At 32.0% G+C, this 13,430-nt stretch overlaps 1 long non-coding RNA gene across 1 annotated transcript; it reads left to right on the forward strand.

Moving 5' to 3' along the window:
• Window positions 1-1,535: 1,535 nt before the first annotated feature.
• Window positions 1,536-10,759, forward strand: LOC102580703 (uncharacterized). The gene is made up of 4 exons (XR_368588.2): window positions 1,536-1,812; window positions 1,902-1,959; window positions 2,045-2,126; window positions 10,466-10,759. It is a non-coding gene; the product is annotated as an uncharacterized lncRNA (long non-coding RNA).
• The last annotated feature ends 2,671 nt before the right edge of the window (window positions 10,760-13,430 follow it).

The raw sequence follows: 13,430 nt of genomic DNA on the forward strand, positions 1-13,430 counted from the left end.
TGGACTAGGCTAGGAAATTTCAAGTTATTACTTAAAAGTTTTTCTGGTCCAATTCTTTCCCCATTGACTTTTCCTTAACGACGGAATCAGGTCGTTATAATATATATTTTAAAAAAATATTTAATATTTTGAAAGTAATTGATAGTGTTATACTAACGAAATTTACAAAGAAGAAAATTGAGAAAATTATTTATTTGACTCTCTAATTAAAGACACTATGTAACCATGCATATAGATGATAAAAATAAACTAACCATTGTAAAATATCAAAAGCAAATTAATGAATCTGTAAAATGAAATTATGTAAACTAGGAGAAAATAGTGTTATAATTTGTAATTTTGCCTTTTCTTTTAATAAAACAAATGGTAAACTACAATTGAATAACCTCTTTACTCTTAAAAGTAAATTTATATAAAAATACTATAACATTAAAATACACGAAAAGTTCTATTCTAATAAATTTTAAAGAAGAATGTTCTAACCCCGCGAAGCACGGGCACATTTACTAGTTCACAGTATAATTAATTGCGAGCTACCGTAATGAACAAAAAGAATATTACTACCTCTTTCCAACAATAGTTTTCCACTATTTACTTGGCATACCCCTTAAGAAACTATAAATACAAGGGTAATTTTACTATATCACCCTTTGAATATAATAAATACAATGTCTTGACAAATGCAATAGGAAAATGACTATGATTAATGATAAGGGTAAATTAGGAACTAAGTGTAAAATTATCCATGGATTTCATAAAGTGGACAAGTATTGTTGGACATCTATTTTTAGTATAGTGGACAAGTATTGTTGGACGGAGGGAGTAGTTGTAAGATAAATGTGATAAGTGAATAACACTAAATCCTTCAAATTGGTATATTCTTTTTCTGTTCCTATTTATATGTCACAATTTTAGATTTCACGTTCTTTAAGAAACTATGTAAATTTACCATTGTATCATTATTTAGTGTTCTCTTGAAGTCAAACTTTCAATAAATGAACACAAATTAATTTATTTTGATTAATTAAATCGACCAATGAACATGAATTAATCATTTAGTTTTCCTATGTTGGTAAAATTCATACTTTCAAGGTTAATAACTCTAAATTGTAAATAGAAAGAATAATGTTATTTATGTATTGATTTGTGAAATAACAAGTATTATGAAATATCTATTTTTAATAAGAACGACATATAAATATGAAATGTCACGTATTAAGAAATATCTCAAGGGTCACTACTTATATAATCCTTACTATTTCAATTTTATTTACTCTTTTGTTTCCACACTATTGTTATTCTATAGTTTTGCCATTTACATAACATACAATTCCTATTAGTTGAGAAATGATAAATATTTGATGGCTAAGCAAATGCCACTACCCAAAAAACTATCAACATGAATGATTATTTTTTTTAGATGAAGTAGACCATACAAGTCTTTATTGCATATATAAAATCATGCTACATAGCCTGGTCCGACCCAGGCCCAATAACAATATAGAAAAAGGAAACAACAATAAAAGAAACAAATTAGGACCTGAAATGTCCGGACATCAAAGAAAAAAGAGGAGAAAGAAAATTGATTCATCTCCTTCCTCACAACACTGTCGAAACAACCATGGTCCTCGATTGAGATAAGTGTCGATGAGCTAGAGAGACATCAAGAGCTTTAAATTCAGTATCCAACTCCAATCCAGGACCTGAAAGTTGCCGAGCTTAAGGTGTTTTCACCTAAGACATTCCAAGTCTCACGAATGTCATGAAAACAAGCTTAATGAAGACTTCTTCTGCTCTACAACGACAGATCTGGTGAGTTCCAGTTGTTTATGAAGCTTTTGTTGTCCAAAAATCAAAGAGCTGGTGGTAAATCTCCATCTTCATGTCCCTCTTGAGTGTAGATTCTCCAGCTGGACTCATGCCTCTCCATTGCCTGCATATCCCTAGAATTCCAAAAGGGTAAGTTTTTGTTCTTCACGATCCATTTCCCTTTTGCTTATTTCGTTTTGATTGTTGTCATGCCCTCATCTACCTGCTATTTCAGAACAATGTTTCGCCATATTTCTCGACTCTCAGCAGATTGAGCTTAAAAGCTGATACCACTGCTTGAAATTCAATAAAGATAGGTACTTTATTATTCTCTAAATGTTCTTCTTTCTTGTCACTGATGCATCTGCTTGTAAGTTCCAAAGTCTGCTATGTGAATTCACAATTATAATATTATTTTCTTGTTATCTTCTCTGCGTATGATCATGATTAGCAAAAATCTCCATTTTGGTATCTTCTTATCCTAAGGCTAGGAAGTTTTGCTTTCTCTGTATTGATGATGCCTCTTGCCTCACTTGGTATATCCTGAAAATTTGAGTATGTTAGTCTTTGAGTACCTGCAAAACAGAAAATGTGGTTAGTGAAAAATTCAGTCAACTGATTTCCTTCTCTGAGTATATGTTCCACTATCGATTCTTTGTCCTTCATAAGTATCTTAATCCTCTCGATCTCCATCACTATGACCCAAGGGATTTCCCAAATTCCATCCAAAATATTCTTCAAAGAAAGAGATTCAATTTCAAGTATAACAGGGAGAAGATTATGTTGTACACAGAACTCCAGACCCAATCTTAATGCCACCACTTCTGCCACTAGATTAGAGCCATCAAATAATCTCCTGATTTCAGCATAAATTAAATTCTCTTCTCTATTCCTGATACAAAAAGGCCTAGAACTTAGGCCTGGATTTCCTTTAGATGCACCATCAAAGTTGCATTTAAAAGACCCCATCTTTGAAGGATTCCACATTACTGTTCTGCAACCAAGAGTGGGAGTGTACTCCTCAAAGAAATTTACCAACCCAGGCTAAGATATTGGTAAATTTTTTAGCCAAGGGTAGTTATACTTGGCTAACGGAAACAAATTTCTGTTTATTTCTATTTCCATACCCACATATGTCATTCTTCCTTCATGATTAGTGGTGTTTCTCCTCTTCCAAATCTGCCATAAGGTAAATAAAGGAACTGCATTGAAGAGTATTTGCAACTTAGGTGTTCTTTCTGCCCTCAACCATTTCATTACAGAATCCCTTAATTGCAAAAAAAGGACCATTAATTCCCCCTGCAGCTGCAAATTTGCCCCTTAGCCTGTTAGCAATTGGACACTTAATGAATAAATGTTCAATTGTTTCCCTCTCATTCTCATCACAACATTTACATAGCACTTAATCACATATCTGGTGTCTTACAAGCACTTCTCCAATAGGAATTCTCTTCTTCCACAACCTCCAAATCAAAAAGGACACTTTGAAAGTTCAATAGTCACAACCTTAAAATTCTGGATTCTCAAATTTAACTAACTTTAATGATAAAATTAATAAAAATTACTCCTTATCAAGTTATTAAATATAGAAAAATACAAACCTATGAAGAAAGCTTCAGAAATACGCTTAAATGACATTTTATGGCATATATATTATAAAATCCCTATAAATGATTTGATATTAATAAAACATGAATTTAATACGATATTAATTGTTGATTTCTTACTTATTTAAAATATAATTAACAAAGTCAAATAAGATGGCTTATCTGTGAATTTGTTTGATATTTAATTTTGTTCAATATAAAATTTTGATTTCTTAAACATCCCCATGAAGCAATTTAAAATGATAAATGGGTTGTTTAACTTGAATTAGTGATGTTTCATATAAATTGATGAGATCTGTTTTCTACGTCTCTATTAAGTAAAGGGTAACTTAGAGAAATCTCATCAGTTTAAGAGCTAATTATTTGGATATCCACTAGTTTGCAATATTATGAATTATATCAGATTTTGGACTTGAGATACATATATATGGTGCATCCAGATACGTCCAGATACATGTATGTCAGATACATGAGGATGAAATTAGGTGTAATTTGTTCTAGATACATTGTATCCGAGTGGATTCACATGTATCTGGGATACATACAACAAATCCCGCTCACCTCTCTCATTTCTCATTGTCACTCGGCTATCTCGCTCGCGTATCTAGTATCCCTGATACATGTAACTTGTGTTAGAGGCATGTATCTAGTGTAATTCACATGAATGTGAAATACAAAGAAAAATCTCACTCGTCTCTCTCCCTATTTGTCACGACCCGAGCCTACACCCTGGATGTGGACGACACTCGAGAACCATTGATGGTCCCCAAGCGAACCCTCATCCTGACTGGCTACAAGCGGAAGACTAACTCAAGCATACAAAAGCTTAAAACTAAAATAATTTCAATAAACTCAAATACTCGACCTTTTTAAAAGTTTGTACAATACTCAAAATAAAAGTAAATACAGAAACTCATCAACTTTGTCTATCTATGAAGCCTCTACTATTACAGAAGTATAACGAGACAAGACCCACGACATATCAAAACTACTAAATGTAAGATAAAGGTGAAGTCCTTTGAAATATAAGAAGGCTCACCAAAGTTGACTGGAATATCACGTGACCTCAACGAAATACCTGTTAATGATCCATAGTACTTGTATCTGCATCATGAAACGATGCAGGCCAAATGGCTCAGTACATGGAATGTACGAGCATGTAAGGGGAATTCTAAAGCATAAACATAAGCTTGAACTGATGGAAAAGAAACATACTTACCTCTTCTCAACTCACTCAACTCAACTCAATGAAACATAGTTCAACTCAACTCAGAGAAAATAGGGCTCAACTCAATAACATGATATTCAACTCAGTGAAACATAGTTTAACTCAAATCAGAGAAATGAAGCTCAACTAAATAATAAGATACTCAACTCTCGATAAAGCAACAATAAAAGATGCAATATATGGAAATCTTTTAAAACAATAGATAGCAACTCAATGTATTGAAGAATACAATAATAACTCAATTTGTATATAAAAATACAATATAACTCTGCGGAAGATTCTCTAACCGACAACTATCACTATGAGCTATGTGATGATACATCGTCTAGCCTACGCTGCCAGAACTGTCATATACTTTGTCGGGGTATTGAACCTACTACTAAGTGGATCCACTAGTCTATGCTAAAAAGCAACAAGAAATCATCTAAAAAGTATGACCCTTTCTACCCACGTTGGCTACATGGTTTATGGGGGCTGTGAGTTGTTAAAACTCTCCCCCATATCGGTGCTCAATACTACTCCCAAAATATATCTAGCTCATATGTTTAAAAACATAACTCTTTCTGTGTTTTGGGGTTATTACTCAAAAATCTTTCTTTTAAAAGAGATGGTACTCAAACTGCTCAAAACTCTTTTGGAAATCTCAATTTCCTCCTCTTTTAAATGTGAAAACATTTACTCTTGGGAATACTTAGTTCTCATATATTCATTTTGAAGAAAATGAACTCAACGCTACTCTTTCTCAAACTCAGGTGCTCAAGTCTTAAAACAAGTTTAAAGTGATTGTAAAAAACTTCTCAAAATAGGGTTCATGCCGAATTATGGGCGTGAACGACTCAATTCAAGGTTTTTAATAACCATACATAGAACTCAATACTTGGAACCCAACAATTCCAAAACTCAATGATACTACTCATCTCGAGAATGATCAACTCAACTCAAGGACTTCATGATACTACTCATTTCAAGAATGCTCAACTCATAGGGTTCATGCGAGATTATGGGGATGTACAACTCAACTCAACTCAAGGACCTTCATGGATAACACGTAATAGTCTCATGACTAGGAATATAACCTCAAAGTGGTTAGGAACTCAATACTTAAGACTTAGAACTTGAAGATACTACTTCTCTCAAAGATAATCAACTTATGGAGTTCCTGCAAAATTTATGGGCATGAACGACTCAACTCAAGGGTCTACATAACAATATGGAACTCATGTACATGACTCTTCTCATTCTCATACTTACTTCCTCAAAACTTAGCTCAAATCGATAGTTGATCTCAAAGGATTCACGATTTAACTCAAAGACTTTCTTGAACTGTTCTCCTAACTCTTTCTTGAATTTGAATATGAATTCAAGACTTATGATTCATGATATGAACGATATCGATAATAATGTAGACTCATGAATACATTCTCCTCATTCTCATACTCGCTTACTCGAGTCTTGATACAAGTTATTAGAAGTTGTAGAAGACTCCTCAAAAGGACTCAAAGGGACTTTCTCAAAATATTCGAAAGAACTCTCAAGACTTGACTCTTAACTCTACCTTGAATTTGAATTATGAATTCAAGGTTATGATTCATGTTATGAATGCTTTCTAGGTGTTTAGAAGTAGTTTAGAGTGTTTAGAATCAATAGGGATTAAAGGAACCCTTTTAAAGAGCTCAGACGGGCAAAATGACGGAGAAAAGGTAGGTACAGGCGACCCTGGTGCACTGAGTGACGCAGGGCGCCAACCCTCTACCTACAGACACTCTCTACTAGCGAAATGGTGGGGCGGCGCGCCAGTCTATTCCTAGAAAACCCCGACGAATTTCTTTGCTCGTTTTCTCACCCTAGTTTGCCTAGATTCGAATGGTTTCTTCCCCACTCATTTAGATTTGAATACCCAACCTAAGTGTACACTAATCTACTCAAAACAACCCTCAAATCACTAACTTTCATCTTAAGAACTCCTCAAAACCTCAACAAAACAAGATTTAGAATCAAACCTCAAGAACACTTATCAATAACTCATCAAGAACTTAAATTGCTCAATATTTATGGATAGATTCACAAAAAAAACTCATGATTGGCGTGTGGGTGAACAAACCCAACACTATGGAAGCTTACATACCTCAAAGAACTAGGTTCTTGGTGAAATCTTGAATTTCTTGAACGAATGCTTGGAACTTTGAACTTTTTCTCCTCTTTTCTCTTCTTGAACTTTCTTCTTAAACCCTAAGCGTAATTAGAATTTGTGAAAATTGAACCAAATCAGTTTAGTCCCCTAAATATTACCATATTTTGTTTTAATCTGATTGGGTAAGGAAAAGACCAAAATACCCATCATATTTTTGGGTAACTTTCCTTAAACGGACAGCCTAACTTCAAAAGGTCATATCTCTCTCATACGAGCTCGAAAATTAGAAAACTCGATGGCGTTCGAGAGAGGACTCAGAGATCTTTCATTTGATATCTTATCAATTTCCTAACTCATATTGTATTGAAAGTTATGGTCGTTTGGAGTTGACCCAAAACTTAGAAGAACTTAGGAATGACTTGAATGAATTCTCTTTAATTCTTTTTGGAACTCAAAGTGCTCTATCTAGTGATCTAACCTTGACACTTAAGAAATTTTAAATTCCTTGGTAAAATCTTACTCACAATGAAGAATGGTTCGAGTCTTAGCTCAAAAAAATTTCGGGGTGTTACGCTATTTCAGTGAATCTAGTAGCAAAATATATGTATCTAGGTGTATCTGACTTGCAATTTGGTATGAAATTATTAATTAGTGTGACAATATGTAATTATTTTACCATCCAGGCTAATCCATACAGGCTTTGATATTTTATGGGTCAGGCCGGGCTAGCCCATTTTTGGTATGGGCCAAAAAATGGTCGGCCCAGGCCACAAGTACGTGGGCTACAGGCTTGCCGGGCCAGCCCACTTTTTTTAAAATTATATTTTTTTATAATTATTAAAATAAAGTATAAATTATAATTTAAAAATATTATGATAAATATCGACAAATCAATATTACATGCAAAGCGAAGCCCGATATTTAAGTGGAGAAGGGTAGAGGGGCGGGCCCATTATCCACCGAGTTTAGAAGGCTGTGATTGGTCCAAAGGGCGGGTCACAGACGGATTTCTCGGTTATCAAAAAAAAAAATCCACAAATAAAATTATCTTTATAATATTTATTAAGGTTTTTTCAAATAAAAGTATAAATATCTAAATAGAAATATTAACATAATTGTTTTGTCACATTAAAACACAAAAAATGTGACAATATTCCAACCATAAAAAAGTTAAAAATAAACTCCTTAAAAAAATCATGAAACTTATGACGTATCTAACACATCATGAAATCTATGGCGTATCCAACACTTCATGATCATCTTCATCAAGCATATCTGAATCAACTTATGGCAAGGTTGTCTTAACATCTTCATTTTCATCTTCAATTTATATGCGGTTTCAATTAGTTAAATATTAAATAGATTTTGAGTTTGGACTCTCGTTAATTTTAAATTTTAATATTATATTATATTTTTTAATTATTTTTATTTGGCCCACGGGCCGGCCCTACCTATATTTCTCAAGCCCCACAAATCAACAGGCTTATTCAGGCCAGGCTAAAAAGCCCTTTTCTTAAATGGGCTCCAAAAATCTTAGCCCAACCCTATTAAATCCCGGGTTAGGCCAGGCCATATGGTAAGTAATACTATAATATATTCAATTATTTCAGATGAAATGAGAAGAATTAACTTTTTATTTTATATCGGTCTTCAGTCCAGAAGCTTTAGTTATATTTATTTCTTCTCTCCCAAATAATTGGATGGACGTAATGATTAACATTCATATCTGTCTTGGTCCAAATGAGGATTTCCTGACATATATGAATGCACTTAAAGTCAAGTGGGAGGAAAAAATAGATATAGAAGCTAAAATAAAGAAATATTGGCTTCTAAGAACGTGTCCAAGGCCTCATTTTTATCAACGTTCTCCTATAAACAATCTAGCTAAGATTTTAGCTGATAGTGTTATAAATCCTTATCACCCGCGTAATGAGAAAGATGATGTCTAATGTAGACAAGTGCTTATATCACTTATGATATTTTGAATAATTTTTATGAGAATGTGTTCTTTATCTATTTGTTAAATTTTTGTGATATTTAAATATTATTAATATTATGGATTAAGACTGAATTAAAATTCTTTAATATAACATATACTAAGAAATAATTGCAATTCTTGAATAGTCATTTGATCTGCAAATGATGATTGAAAATTTTGTGACCATCAATTCTGTACTAAGAGTAAAGAAAATATGAGAACTGATTTTCTTACGTGTGTATCACATGCATTATTGATGAGTGACTCTAACATAATTGTCGCTTATAAGTATAAGCAGATTATGACTTCAAAAGGTATAATTTTATATCGGTGATAAGTTGTACGACAAAAACTATAATATATGAACCCATAAGATATGATTTGTATTGAAAAAGCAAGACATTCTAAAGAATATATACCTTGCGATATGTCACCTAGAGAAGGGTAACAATGCCTAACTTATGAGAGATCTTGATATCTATAATGTGTAAAAATAAAAAGACTCCACTAAAATAAAATAACTTATGAGAGATCTTGATATTCACTATTTTATGTTGTTATTTAATATTAAGGGTAGAAATAAAAAAATAATATTAAAAATTCTTTTGATTTCATTAATTAGACGAGTAAATCAAAACAACTACTCAAAATATAAACGTCCGGAGAATTTTCTATTGTCTATATAAATAAACAAATTTTGATTGACATTAATGAAGTTTATATAAATTATAATTTAAAATAATTTAAATTTTAAAACATACAATCTTTATAAATTTGACCTTAATTAAATTAATTATTTTATATTTCCTACATCAAAATATATTTGTAGTTATTAGTCTCTTTTATTTTTTGTGTAAATGAATATTAGAGTTTGATTATTATTAGTAAAAGCATTTTTTTCATTATGCTAATTTACTTCATTATAAAACATCATTAGCTCATAAACTTACTTAATAATTGTCACTTTTTCGTTCAAAAATAATGGGGAAAATTAGCAAAACAACAATATTTAAGTCTTTAGTGGGACTCATTAGCAACATTTTTAACTATTTATTAAAAATGACAATATTTTATTTTGTTAAAAGGATGATTTATGTATTTATTTATTATGATAATACTGAAAGAATACAAAATACTTAAATAATAAAAAAAGAGAAAAACATGGAACATAAAACATCAAAAAGGAAAAAAGATTTTAAAACTTTTCAGTTACTTTTTTCAAAGCGTGGATGTTGGCTCACTTTCTGTGGAGCGTTTTTTGGTCTTCCATTGTTAATAATTCCAAACAAAAAATTTGCAAAAAAAAGTTTTTGTCTTCCTAATCGGTCAATTGATAATATTCCTAACTTCTTCGAATCGAATTCGGCATATTCTTAAATTGGATGTTTTCGAATTCCACGACTATAATTTCGTCAGTTCTATTGAATACAAGAAATTTAGACATCAGGTATTTAATTTTTGTTGTTTCTTTTTAATCGGTGAAATCTTTGTATGGTTTGAAAATTTTATTGAAATTTCGACGTCAGTTCCATTGAAATCCATAAAAAGCACATGAACACGCTGAGGAACAATCATATATTTTGTATCCAATATATGATGCATACGGCTTGAAAGTGCTTGATTCTTTTTAATTTCATAGTTGTTTGTTCTTTATTTGAATGAATACTAATTTTTTGTAAATATTAACAATATGAAATTATATATTTTTTTAGGTTTGAAGCTGTTGTTATTTTGAAGGTGTTGTTAATGTATGCATACAAAGCACATGAACACGCTCATGAACAATCATATGTTTTGTATCCAATATATGATGCATAAGGCTTGAAAGTGCTTGATTTTTTTTTAAGTTTCGTATTTGCTTGTTCTTTATTTGAATGGCATACAATATTTTTTTGTATGCCATTATGTTTAATTAATTATCCTTATGCATACAATCATATGTTTTGTATCCAATATATGATGCATAAGGCTTGAAAGTGCTTGATTTTTTTGTTTCATAGTTGTTTCTTCTTTATTTGAATGGGATACAATATTTTTTTGTATGTCATATAACTTGAGTGCGTGTTCTATAATTTTTCTTTCTGAAGCTATTGATGTTTGAGCGCACATTACATTTATGTAATTGATTATTGGATACAATTTTTTTGTTTTAGACTACTGCAAATCTGTGATTATCAAAAATATATTTGTTAATGTAGTTATGGGAAGCATTAGTTTTCTAGTCATGCATTCTGGGAGGTGGAACGAGGATAATTGCTACGTTGATTACACTATAGAAGCAATTGTGATAAAAGAATATGCGACATTTAGAGAATTATTAGATGTTGTTTCTAAGCAAATTTGTGTTGAGTATGGCTTCAACAGTGTGAAACTTAGGTATAAAATAGAGGGTAGTAATGCACCTTTGGAAATACACAACGACATGGGTGTGAGGGTGTATGTGTCTTTGAAGAAAGATAACAAGGAATTGGCAAAGTATCCTCTATGTGTATTCGTATTTGTGAATGATTGTGGATTGGATGATAGAAATATTTTGGAAGATGGATTTCAAATGTGTGGAATAGATGGAGGATATATAGTTGATACACAAGCATTAATGCTTAGTGTGCCGAACAATAGCGATTACATGAATTGTGACATTATTACAAACACCAAACATAAGGTAGTATTGGAAGATCAAGTTTATAAGGACAAGGAAACTTTAAAAGCTGTGATGACGCAATACGCAATTGAGCATAGATTCCAATGGAGAACGAACAGATCAAGTCAAACATGGTATGTATTTGGGTTGGATTTCTTTTATAATTGTATTTTCAATATGTTTTTTTTTTACATAACATCAACATTTAATTTGTATTATACCAATTCTAATAGTATAATATTCAAACAGTTATACACTTGTTTGTGTGTCTGAGAAATGTGGATGGATGTTGAAGTCGTCAAGTATCAATAAATCTGGAATGTTTAGAATTAGAAAATTCGTAGATGAGCACACATGTCCATTGAAAGATAAGGTGTATGATCAACAACAGGCAACAAGCAATCTTATTGGAGGTATGATCCAACCCAAATTAGTTGATCATAAAAGGAAGTTAACGGCAAAGGATATACAACAAGATGTCAACCTAGCTCTTGGAGTAGATGTATCCTACGCAGTGGCATGGAAGGCTAAGGAAAAGGCTGTAATTTCTTTAAGGGGGACACCATCTGGAAACTGACTGTACATACCGCTTTCAACCAGATCAAAATGTATTCTAGGAACTTTTTTGGTAACTCTTTCACCTGAAAAAATAACTGTTTGGATGAAGAATAATATGGCAAACTTCCCATGATTTTCTCTATTCTGTTATTAATTATTTGTATTCTTTCAAATTAATCAAAATAAAATAAATACATAACTCAACCCTTAACAAACTAAAATATTGAAGACAATTGCATGTGATGAATTGTGGCTGTAATGATCCAGGCGATTGCATATCGTGTGAATTATGTTTGGGTAATTGAAGATGATTGCAGCGAGGTAGAAATTGTGACTCTTTTTAACATGTTGAAAGTCTCCATTAAAGAGTAATTGATCTTTTCAAGACTTTAATTAATGTTGTTTTCTGCTCTTCTGTACCTGGGATGAGGAAGAGGTTGTAATGAACTTCAGAATACAATAATGAATGATTGTTTTTTTTTATCATACAACAAAATATTTCTTTACACAAGAACACTAACAAAAGATTTAATCAATAAACAAATAAAAAACAAAGTAAAACATTTAAAGTCCTTTTTTGAAATGTTATATAACACTCTACAAACAATATTGGTCTGGTCAATATACATTATTTGATTAGTAACATGTACTAGACAACTTTGGCACTTTAGTGCTCGATACTAGTACACTCTTGTACGAGGCGTGTTTTCCGCTATTGCTTGCATTATTCATGCAACATTTCAGTAGGTTCAAGGCATCCTCTTACTGCATCATGCCCAAGTTGGGCTCTTTCGTTGTCTCCAAATCCAAAGACTCGTCCACAATTTGTAACAACTACGGTGTGGTATAAGCCAGTGCTAATTTGAGATATGTGATGAGATCTCAAGCTCTCCAGGATCCGAGGCTTCAAAACTTTATCTGATGCTCCTCTATCAAGGAATCCGAGGCTACCAAAGCCCATCCAGCCAAAGCCATAAACAGAACCATTGTCCACCAGAACTGCAATTGAGTTCTAAAGCCATGCAGCATCTATGTATTTGTCCGCGTGCACAACATCCATGCATTTGCATGTAATTACCAAAACAAGTGCTCTCGCGAAATACATTATATACATGCTCATGTAAATTTCTAATCAAGTCAGTTTTTATGTCATTGTTAAAGACACATTGAATATATGGAGCTTTTGTAGGTTGATCTTTGACGTAAAATTCACTTGCCTGCACATGTTCAAATAAATGAATACATACTTCTATAATTATTGATATATAATTCTATTTCTAGATAACAAAATATGATAAAAGAAACTACCTATACGACAAATTGAAAAACATTCTGAAAACTTGGATGTTCATTCTGATTTGTGAATATTAATGAGATAAAAAATTAATATCAACCCAAAAATAGAATACATAATGAACTCATACTATAAACCTAATAAATTGGAATACATAAAGGTGCTGAAAAAAATACAATATATT

Source organism: Solanum tuberosum, unplaced genomic scaffold, assembly GCF_000226075.1.
Source record: "Solanum tuberosum cultivar DM 1-3 516 R44 unplaced genomic scaffold, SolTub_3.0 scf00430, whole genome shotgun sequence".
NCBI classification, from domain to species: domain Eukaryota; kingdom Viridiplantae; phylum Streptophyta; class Magnoliopsida; order Solanales; family Solanaceae; genus Solanum; species Solanum tuberosum.